The following is a 10,050-nucleotide window of genomic DNA, read 5'->3' as shown; positions in this document are numbered from 1 at the left end:
CCGCGAGGGGCGCGTGCAACAGATCGCCCTCCCGCCGGGGGGGTCTTCCAGGGGTGCGCCCCTGGTCCAGCCTCCAAGAAAAGACCCCCAGGGGCGAAGGAAAAGGTGGGGACCCTCGGGGTCTTTCTTTTAAAAGCGGCGCCAGGGAGGGAGGGAACCTAAGTTACAAGTGGGGGGGAGGTNCGCTTGCTTGCGCCTCGACATGGTGCGAGCATCGGGCCGCCTGGAGAGCCGCGGTGATTTGCCCACTCCGCCACAAATTCCTGGAGTTGGGAAATTTACCCCCCTTCGGCCAGAACGCGCATGTCCCAGTAATTATTATTATCAATAATGCATTGCGATTTATCATGAGCCCTGACAGCTGATTGGCCTGGGTCCAAGACCTCAGAGATCATTTAAATAAGCCCTCATTGATCAGGGAGGGGCGAGGCATTCTGGGCTTTGTAGTCCGGCCCTACATGCGACAAAGGCGTGTTCATCGGGGGAGCGCAACTAATTAGCATCCGGGCTCAGATTGGCTAGATCGCGCACGAAATCAGAGGGGGACCCATCCTCGCTCCAGTATCCGAGTCCATGGGGAGAAGAATAAAAATAATTGTGTGCTTATGAAAAACTAGGAGCTCCCGTAGAAGTTTCGGAACGAGCGTGTTTGGTAGTGTGCTCCAAAAATTACTTTTGTAAGGTTGATATCCGCGCAAGCCAAGGTTGGAAGGTCTTTTCAGTGAAATAGTTTGGCTCAAGTTTTACATCTACCGAAAAAAGTTACAAACAAAAAACTGAGATATGACCCGTGTCTCCTACCATCTTATTTTTGATTGAAGTGCTTAAATTGAATTTCGAGATGTCTGAAGAATAATGAAATTGGTGTTTTATTCAACCTTTCCAATCCATCCCTGCTCTTAACGTGGCACTGGACTTTCCAGAATTTCAGATGATTTCCCCCCCCACCGTGGTTTATTTCCTTTAAATACTAAATTCATATTCACAAGGATTCATTTGTTGTTGCAGTGCGACCTTGATTTTTGGTTTGGGGGTTTATTTTCACTCTAAAACGACTGGATACTAAATACAGCAAAGGCAGATTAAAGGCGAGTGTAGTCAGAGATAATATCAAAACAGCAAGCAATTGCATTTTTTCCCCCACAAGCCATAAATGTCTGATAACATCATATTTTATTACAGAGACAATGCTCTTAACATCATCTCCCATGGAATAGCAATGAGTTCTGATAGAGGAACTGTGGTCAGTAACCTAATCATTATTGAAATTTTTTGCAGCACTTGATTATGGAAAAGGGGTATAGTTCAAAGTGATTGTCTCATCCTGACATGGGGATGCCTGGCATTTTCTAAAACTGAGCGTGCATATTACAAACATATATATCGATACAGTAAATACGTCTTTAATTCCACCACCTTGTTCAACATAAATGCTCAATAAATGTTGAGTACAGATGAAATTTGCAGCCTTCTAAGTCTTCGATTGGTGTTTCCATATGATTCCTTTGGGCCTGCGTCTTTATTTGGCATTTGCTCCATTGTAAGAGACTGTGCAACTGTAACCATCCACATTTGTGCCTTACATTTTCTCGATTAGTCATCTATCAAGTTCCCAGCTTGTAAGAGTTTCTTGTAAGCTCATCAGAAACGCAAGCAAACTAGAATGCTGGGCTCATAAATACATTCACCTGGGTGTTTGGACATCCCAAGGCGGCGAATAAATCAGGTCGATCATCTTTTTGATATTCGTGGCCATCAATAAAAACTAACTGAAGGAAGGTTAACCTCCAGTGTTTGAATCGCTGTTTGAAAATGTTTTGCATTGTTTTATGTAAGTCCCCTAAAGCAAAAAAGATAGAATTACAGTCAATGGCCAAAGTTGTGAAGGTAAGAATTTGGTTTAATAATACATAGAAGCCATTTAGAATTCTCATACTGAGGAAAAAGGCCAATTAACGCCTGCCTTGCTGACTAATTTACTTCTATCCCCAACACCTTTTCTGTTTAACATAGTGAGGTGGGCGGTGTAATTGACAAATCTAAATGAATGTACAAAATAGGTTTACAGTTCAAGACATATTAGTGGTTCAACGAAAACTTCATTGAAGACTGGTTGCTTATATTTATTTCTTTTAGTCGATGATAGTTTCATCATTTCTACTTAGAACAAGGTCGTAAAACTGTACCTCCCGTGTCTCCAAGTGATGATAATAACAATTATTGCTTGAGCCCTACTGTATGCTGCGGACTCACTAAATGCACACTCCCTCATTTTATCTTCCCAGGGAAGTCAGTATGGCTTTGTCCATGTGGAAAATGAGGAAACTGAGGCACAGAGATGTGAGGTGACTTAATTAGGAAGTGTCTGAGCTGGGGGCCAATCCCTAAACCCAGCTCCAAAATTCTTAACATATCCTCAGACGTGTCACGCGGCCGAAGCTGAATATAGACAAGATGACTGAGCAAGAAAAAATTGTGGTAAAAGAAAACATGTTAAATGAAGCATGTCCTGGCAAATCCCAGGGTCTGTAGAAGTAAATCCCACAGGTAAAATCCAGGAGAGATTTGCCTCAAATGGAAACCTTCCACGAATACTGTGTCAAGAAAAGAAAGAGGCAGTACATGTTTTGAATCTGCCTCCAACAGTGAGCTGCTCCTAGAAGCCAGGGGCAGAAGGTAAAGCCTCTAGAGCAGGGTGGAGGGGAAGGCTATAGGCAACTCCCTAATCAAAGGTAATTTTTCTGATTATTTAATACTCCTTAAANCAAAGTTAAAAAAAAAAAAAAAAAAAGGATTGAGGCGCCCGTTGATTCTGTTGGTTGAGTGTCCGACTCTTGATTTAGGCTTAGGTCATGATCCCGGGGTTGTGGGATGGAGCCCCAAGTTGGGTGTGCTGAGTGTGGAGCCTGCTTAAGNCCCCCCCGCTTCTCTCCCCAACTCATGCTCTCTCTCTCTCAAAAAAATCTTAAAAAAAAAAAAGATCAAAGCAGGGGATGATATTAAGCTTTTCTTAGGTGACTGGGTTTATATAATCCAATCATTCTCACTGCCCCAGGCAGACATTGTTGGGAAATTTTTTATTTATTTATTTTAAATATTAACCTTTTTTTTAATGTTTTATTTCTTTCTGAAAGAGAGATAGAGACAGCGTGAGCAGGGGAGCATCAGAGAGAGGGAGACACGGACTCTGAAACAGGCTCCAGGCTCTGAGCTGTCAGCACAGAGTCAGGCGCGGGGCTCAAACCCACGAACTGTGAGATCATGACCTGAGCCGAAGTCGGACGCTTAACCTACTGAGCCACCCAGGTGCCCCATGTTGGGAAATTTTTTAAATGCTTATTCATTCATTCATTCATTCATTCATTCATTCATTCATTTTGAGAATGAGAGACCATGCAGGGGTGGGGGTGGAGGCTGGGGACAGACAGAAAGGGAGAGAGAGACTCCCAAGCAGGCTCCTCACCATCAGTGTAGAGTTTGACGTGGGGCTCAATCCCACGAAACCAACTGTGAGATCATGACCTGAGCCAAAATCAAGTGTCGGGTGTTTACCCGACTGAGCCACCCAGGTGTCCCGGGAAATTCATTTCTTGTTCTTTCCCGGAAGGACTCTATAAAAACTGAGGCTTTGCTGTCAAAGAGAACATAATCCTATGGCATCCTCATTAAAATCCTTTTTTATTCCTGTTTTGAGATGGGAAAACAAGCTCAGAGCTCCTGTCAGCGCCTTGTGGGTACTGACAAGTGCAAGCCGAATGTATGAATTCTATGACTTTCCAGTTAAAGAGTCTAGGTCCCCATTGCACTCAGGGCATCTACCCCGTTCTGCAAAACTCCCACGTCCGCTGCACCTGGCCCTTTCCCACTAAGCTTGCAGACTCATTTCAGAGTTCCCCGCCGAACCCCTCCTCTCCTCGTCCACATCGGGTCACAACTATCTGTCTTCTAATTCTTTCCTTTTATAGCACGGTTCATAATGTATGCTTATAGAGTTCATCGTATGCCTGCCTGCTGCTTGTTTTTCACAGTGCCAGCTGCATTAAGGCAGACCCCTTCACCACCGAGTCCCTAGCACTTAGCCATGGCAGTGAAACACAGAAGTCATGACGATAATGAATGAATCCATCAACAGTACATGACGTTGCAGGCCTGAATATAAAAATACAGTGTTAAAAGGCAACTACTATTGGTGAGAATGTAAATGAGCACAGCTACTGTATGAAACAGTGTGGTGAGTCCTCAAAAAATTAAATGTAGAATTACCATACGATGTAGCATTTCCATTTGTGGGTATGGGCCCAAAAGAATAAAAAACCAGGGACATGAAGAGATCTCTGTACACCTATGTTTATAACAGCAGTTATTCACAGTAGCTAAAAGGTGGAAGCCACCCAAGGATGTATCAACAGATGAATGGATACATCAAATGTGGTGTGCACATACAAAGAAATAAATCCCGCCTTAAAAATGAGAGAAATTCTGATACAGCTTACAACATGGATGAACCTTGGGGACCTTATGCTAAAGGCTAGTCACAAAAAGCCAAATACCATTCGATTCCACTTATAGGAGGTACTTAGTGAGGGGGGTGGGGAGTTGTTTAATGGGTATGCAGTTTCAGTTTTGCAAGATGGAAAGAGATTTAGAGATTGTACAGTAATGTGAATGTTCTTAATACCACTGAACAGCACACCTGATGGTAAACTTTCACCATCTTAACCGTCCTTAGGTGAAGGAAATTTTATTTTATTTCGTCACAATTGGGGAAAAAAGGCAATTGCAAACTGATGGCTGCCTGATTGTAGTAATTTATTAAAAAGTATCGAACTGTATACTTACAGTGGGCGAATTTTGATATGGAAAGCATACCTAAATGAAGCTGTTTTTAGGAAAGCAATTAGATATTTGGTTATCCCTATAATTGAAAGGGCCATAAATATGGCGATGTTTTGTTTTTTTTTTCCTATGTGGGATTCCCAGCATCATAAGCTTGAAAAGGCTGAAGTGGGAAGGCTGGTGTGTCCATAAATCATGATCTGCCACCACCGAAGTGTGCCCCTTTGGGTCTCTAATTACTCATGCCAGGAAACGGCCACGTGGACCTGCATGGTAACTACAGCTGCTATAATTTGGGAAATGTAAGGTTCGGATTCCGGAAGTAGAAAGAGTGGCCTTTTTTCTCAGCATGGATCAACCTCCTGGAGGCTATGGACTCTCATCGATTTGATATCTGCCCGCCTCATGGAAGGCTTTACTTCTGGAAGGAACTCTTCACATTTTAGAGATTTAGAAGTTGAGCTAAAATCGCCTAAGAAATCATGCTTGTAATTCACCGGGAGTGCTCTATTATGGGGCCAAATGTCCACTTTTCTGAATGTCCTGGCCCAGAGCCCCTCCGTTGGGATGATTTATGGTTGCAAAGTCTGGCTAATTGCAATAATCACCACTTAACTAATGATATTCCCCCTCCCTCATTTCGATATCTCTCTGCTTGTTGCCATTTTATCAGTCCCAAATTGGTTTCGAACAATTTCCTGCTCTAATTAGTCTTCCTAGTTGCTGCTAATATATGGAAGCCTACCAGTATATACTAAAAAAAACAAAAAAAAACCCAAAAAGAAAACACAGCATTAATACGCCAGAGAGTTCGTTAAATGCCAACAAGGAGACTTGCTTCTGCACCTTCGTCAGTTGAAGAGTAGATGGACAAAGAATGAAAAAATTGATGTGACGGGCACTTATGTGCCTCAGCCACTTGACTAGCTCACTCCAGTCCAGGCATGCAGATCTTGAGGTCAATCTCAGGCACTCACGTGCTGTAGAGAATGTTGATGCTCTGAGTCCACAGCAGAGTTCTCGGGGTTGGGGGGGGGTGGTGGTCAATTTTTCTCTCTCCCCAACCAGGGGACGTTTGGCCATGTCTAGAGCAGGTTTGGGTTGTCACAACTCAAGAGTGCTACCTAGACCGTAGAGGCCAGGGATCCTGCGAACAGCCTCCAATGACCAGGACGACCCCCCCACCCCCCACCAAGAAATGATCTGATCCCAAATGTCGATAGTGTCAGAGTTGAAAAACCAGGTCTATAGGTAATATGATTTCAAGGCCATGTTAACATCCACCTACTACGTTGTTGTTTTTTTTAAATAGCAAAACACTTTCTAATAAAATTTAGAATACTAAATCACAATCAAATCCTTTGATCTTTTCCAGGGGAGCCTTCTTAACCTTCCCCCAACTAAATCAAACCCCTGCATTCTTGCCTTTTCCCTCAAAGATTGCTCAATCGCCATCTTATATTCACTTGTGGGATGATTCGAGTAATTTATCTGCTTCCTCTGCAGATCAGAAAAAGATAACATTCTAGTGAATTTTCTTCAAATCTTTCCTCCGTGAATATCATACCTATAACGTAATTGAGATCAATTTGAAAATACAGTCTGGGGTCCTGTTCATTTCACGATGAACCCGGATGTGACGAGCCTTCTCCACCACATTAAAGAAAACAAGACACATTGCAAATGTGTTTCATACTGTAATTTTTCACTGTCTGAACAAACTCTTAATCTGCTTAAGCAGCCCCTGTTATTGCGTTCGAGTTGTTTGCCTTTATTACAGATAATATTTCAGTGAACCTCCTGTTCATACATAGCTCTGTTCAAGTTTTGGATTTCTTTCCTGAAGGCCTCGTGTCCTGAGTTTTTCTGAAATGACTGTTGGCGTTTCACAAATTCACGACCCTTCAAGAGCTTTTTCCAAATACTATCTTACTCCCTTTGCGGGCTCTTATGCAAGACATGAGCCTTGGTGACATGAGCGATCAAGCTAAATGGCTAAGTCCATAAACATGCTTATCAGGATGCTCACATATTTCGTAACCGGACAGGAGAAACTTATAGATTTTCAAAAGCAAGTTGAAGGTTCAATTGATTGAACAATTTTTCAGCTAAAAACGCTTTTCCATTTCATTTCCTTTATTTAGCAGCTCTGATTCATTCTTTACTTAAAACATTTCTGTATTGGCACTTGCAACCTTTCTAAGGGTTTTCCCTGCTTTTTTCTCTACCAGACACAAATACTGCCTCCCCCTCCCCAAAAGTGCTTATTCTGAACTCTGTCTTTAAAAAAAAAATCACTGAGAAAGCACTTCTGTAAATTTGCTACAAGTGTTCTTTACTATAACAAACCTTGAGAGAGCTAAAAGCCCAGCACACAGGAAAGTTTACTGTCATAAATATCTCCCCGTCTTTGCAATATAAATTATAATTGAAAATAAACTTGTCAGGGAACTCTCCCCAACACACAAAAAGTGAGACAGTTGGAGCGGGGCAATTAAGAATGTTAATTGGCACGGAGAGAAAAAGCAAAGGACAGTCATTGTTAAGATAACTGGTCTATAAACACCTAAATGGATTTTGTGAAGGGGAAGAAAGGATCATCTTTTGACCATGAAAGGGAATATAAAATGTTCTTTTCTTCGTTTTAATGTGTGGAGAGATTTTAACTTCTTTTTTTAAGCCCAGACTCCAAGATAAACAAGCGGCTTGGTCCCAGCCCGGTCGGGTTACCAAAGGATTGGGGAAACCAAAATGGAGGCGAGGTGGGGGCGAAGCAAAGAACGCACCCAGAGCAGAAGGAAGCAAATGTTGAAGAAGACAAATACCGGGGGATGAGGAGTGGAGGGGAATCAATCAAAGACAGCAACAGAGAAGGAATCATATTCCAAGGAAAGAGAACGGGAGTTAAGCACAGGGAAGAGCGAGACAGTGCTTTTCATTCATTTCTCACCCTCCAGGTGATCTGAAAGTTAAGGTCTGAAACCCGCAACACGGGTGAGGACAGACCCTGGTGTGGGTCCAGGCTGACTCAGTCTCTCCATGCCTTGTTTCTTCCCCAGGAAATGGGGAGCCTAATCTCTGCTTGTGGCCTTCCCTCTTTAGTAAGGTCTGTGGTATGGAACAGTGTTCAGGGAACATCTATCCTTATACACTTTTTTTCAGGCTCTATGGCAGGAGTATTTATCTGAGGATTCTCATAATATTAAGTTGACCCACATTAGATGTGATAGTTTGGGGATCAGAATTATTTGATTTACCAGGTCATTCATTCATTCTTTTTTTTTTTTAATTTTTAATAGTTTATTTATGTTTTGAGAGAGAGAGAGACAGAGCATGAGCGGGGGAGGGGCAGAGAGAGAGAGAGAGAGAGAGAGAGAGAGAGAGACAGAATCTGAAACAGGCTCCAGGCTCTGAGCTGGCAGTCAGCACAGAACCCAATGTGGGGCTCGAACCCATGAACCGCAAGATCATGACCTGAGCAGAAGTCAGACACCCAACCGACTGAGCCACTCAGGCGCCCCCATTCATTCACTCATTTAATGAGTAATCCTTTTTGTCCGCTGTATGCCAGGACTTGAGCTAGGTGTTGAGAATTTTAGAGGTGAAAAATTCAAAGAGTCCCAATCTAATCTGTGTGAAAGCTTAACATCAACATTGTGGGCTCATGCAAAAATGGTGCCCCATGCAGGGGTACCTGGGTGGCAGTCGGTTAAATGTCTGACTCTTGATTATTTCAGCTCAGGTCAAGATCTCTCACAGTTCATGAGATTGAGCCCCATGTTGGGCTCTGTGCTGATAGCGCAGAGCCTGCTTCGGATTCTCTCTCCCTCCCTCTCTCTGCCTCTCCACCACTCGTTCAAAAGAAATAATAAATAAACATCTTTTAAAAATTGTGATCTATGATACACGGACTCTACCTAGAATGGGGCTGGGGGTGAGTTGAAGTCATGAAAGGCATAAATAAGGACACATCCCCTTCCAGACTAGACATGACATGACAGGGGCTGTGGTCATCACATTCACCATTGCATAAGCAAATACCTTTAATATATGTCAAAAGCAAGAGCTACAAAAAGAGTTAAAGCAAGCTAAAGGGATAGAGAACGTCAGTGGATGCTTTTTCGTAGGGTGATCAGGAAAGGACTCACTGATAAGAAGACATGTGAGCAGAGACATGAAGGAGGTGAGCCACGCAGATAACTATGGGAAGAGCATTCCAGGCAGAGGCAACAGACAGTGCAAAGGCCCTGAGGCAGGAACATGTTTGACGTGTTTGAAGAACCTTAAAAAGACCAGTGGAGCTGGAGTAGAGTAAGCGAGAGGTCATGGAGGTGGAGTTGCATGGCTTTAGTAATCTAGGTTTTTTTGTGTTTTTTTCCCCAATGAAAAATAATTGTGGCGAAATAGATATGACATAGAATTCAATATCTTAATCTGTTTTATTTTATTTATTTTTAGTTTTTTTAGGTTTACTTATTTATGAGAGAGAGAGACAATGTGAGTGGGGGTTGGGGGGGGTACAGAGAGCAAGGGAGACACAGAGCCCGAAGCAGGCTCCAGGCTCCAAGCTATCAGCACAGAGCCTGATGTGTGGCTCGAACTCACGAACCATGAGATCATGACTTGAGTCAAAGTCGGACACTCAACCGACTGAGCCCCTACCTTAATCCTTTTTAGTTGTACAGTTTAGTGGCATCAAGAACATTTGCACTGTTGTGCAATCTTCCAAACTATTTCCATCTCGAGTAACTGAAACTCCAGGAAACTCTATTCCCATTAGATAATAACTCTCCATGTGCCCCTCCCTCCACTAACAGAGCACGGGGGTTCCAATTTCTCTGCATCCTCACCAACATCTGTTACTGTGTGTGCGTGTGTGTGTGAGTGTGTGTGTGTGTGTTAAGTCATCTCCACACCCAACGTGGGGCTCAAACCTGCAACCCTGAGATCAAGAGTCGCATGCTCTTCTGAGCCAGCCCCGCACCCCTCTTTTGCATTTTTGCTTGTTTGTTTGTTTACAGCAACCGTCTAACAGGTGTGAGGCAGTGTCTCACTGTGGTTTGGATTTGCAGCCCCCGAGTGAGTAGTGATTAGTTATACTGAGCACCTTTGGGCAGGTTTCACATACGCATATTCCTCCCTGAGCAAAGCTGCCGTCCCTCTCCAGGGGCCTTCGCACACGGCACCTCACCAGACAGACACCCCCAAGTAGCC

The sequence above is a fragment of the Crocuta crocuta genome, unplaced genomic scaffold, assembly GCF_008692635.1.
Source record: "Crocuta crocuta isolate KB4526 unplaced genomic scaffold, BGI_CrCroc_1.0 scaffold27, whole genome shotgun sequence".
NCBI lineage: Eukaryota > Metazoa > Chordata > Mammalia > Carnivora > Hyaenidae > Crocuta > Crocuta crocuta.
This window is presented reverse-complemented; position numbering follows the sequence as displayed.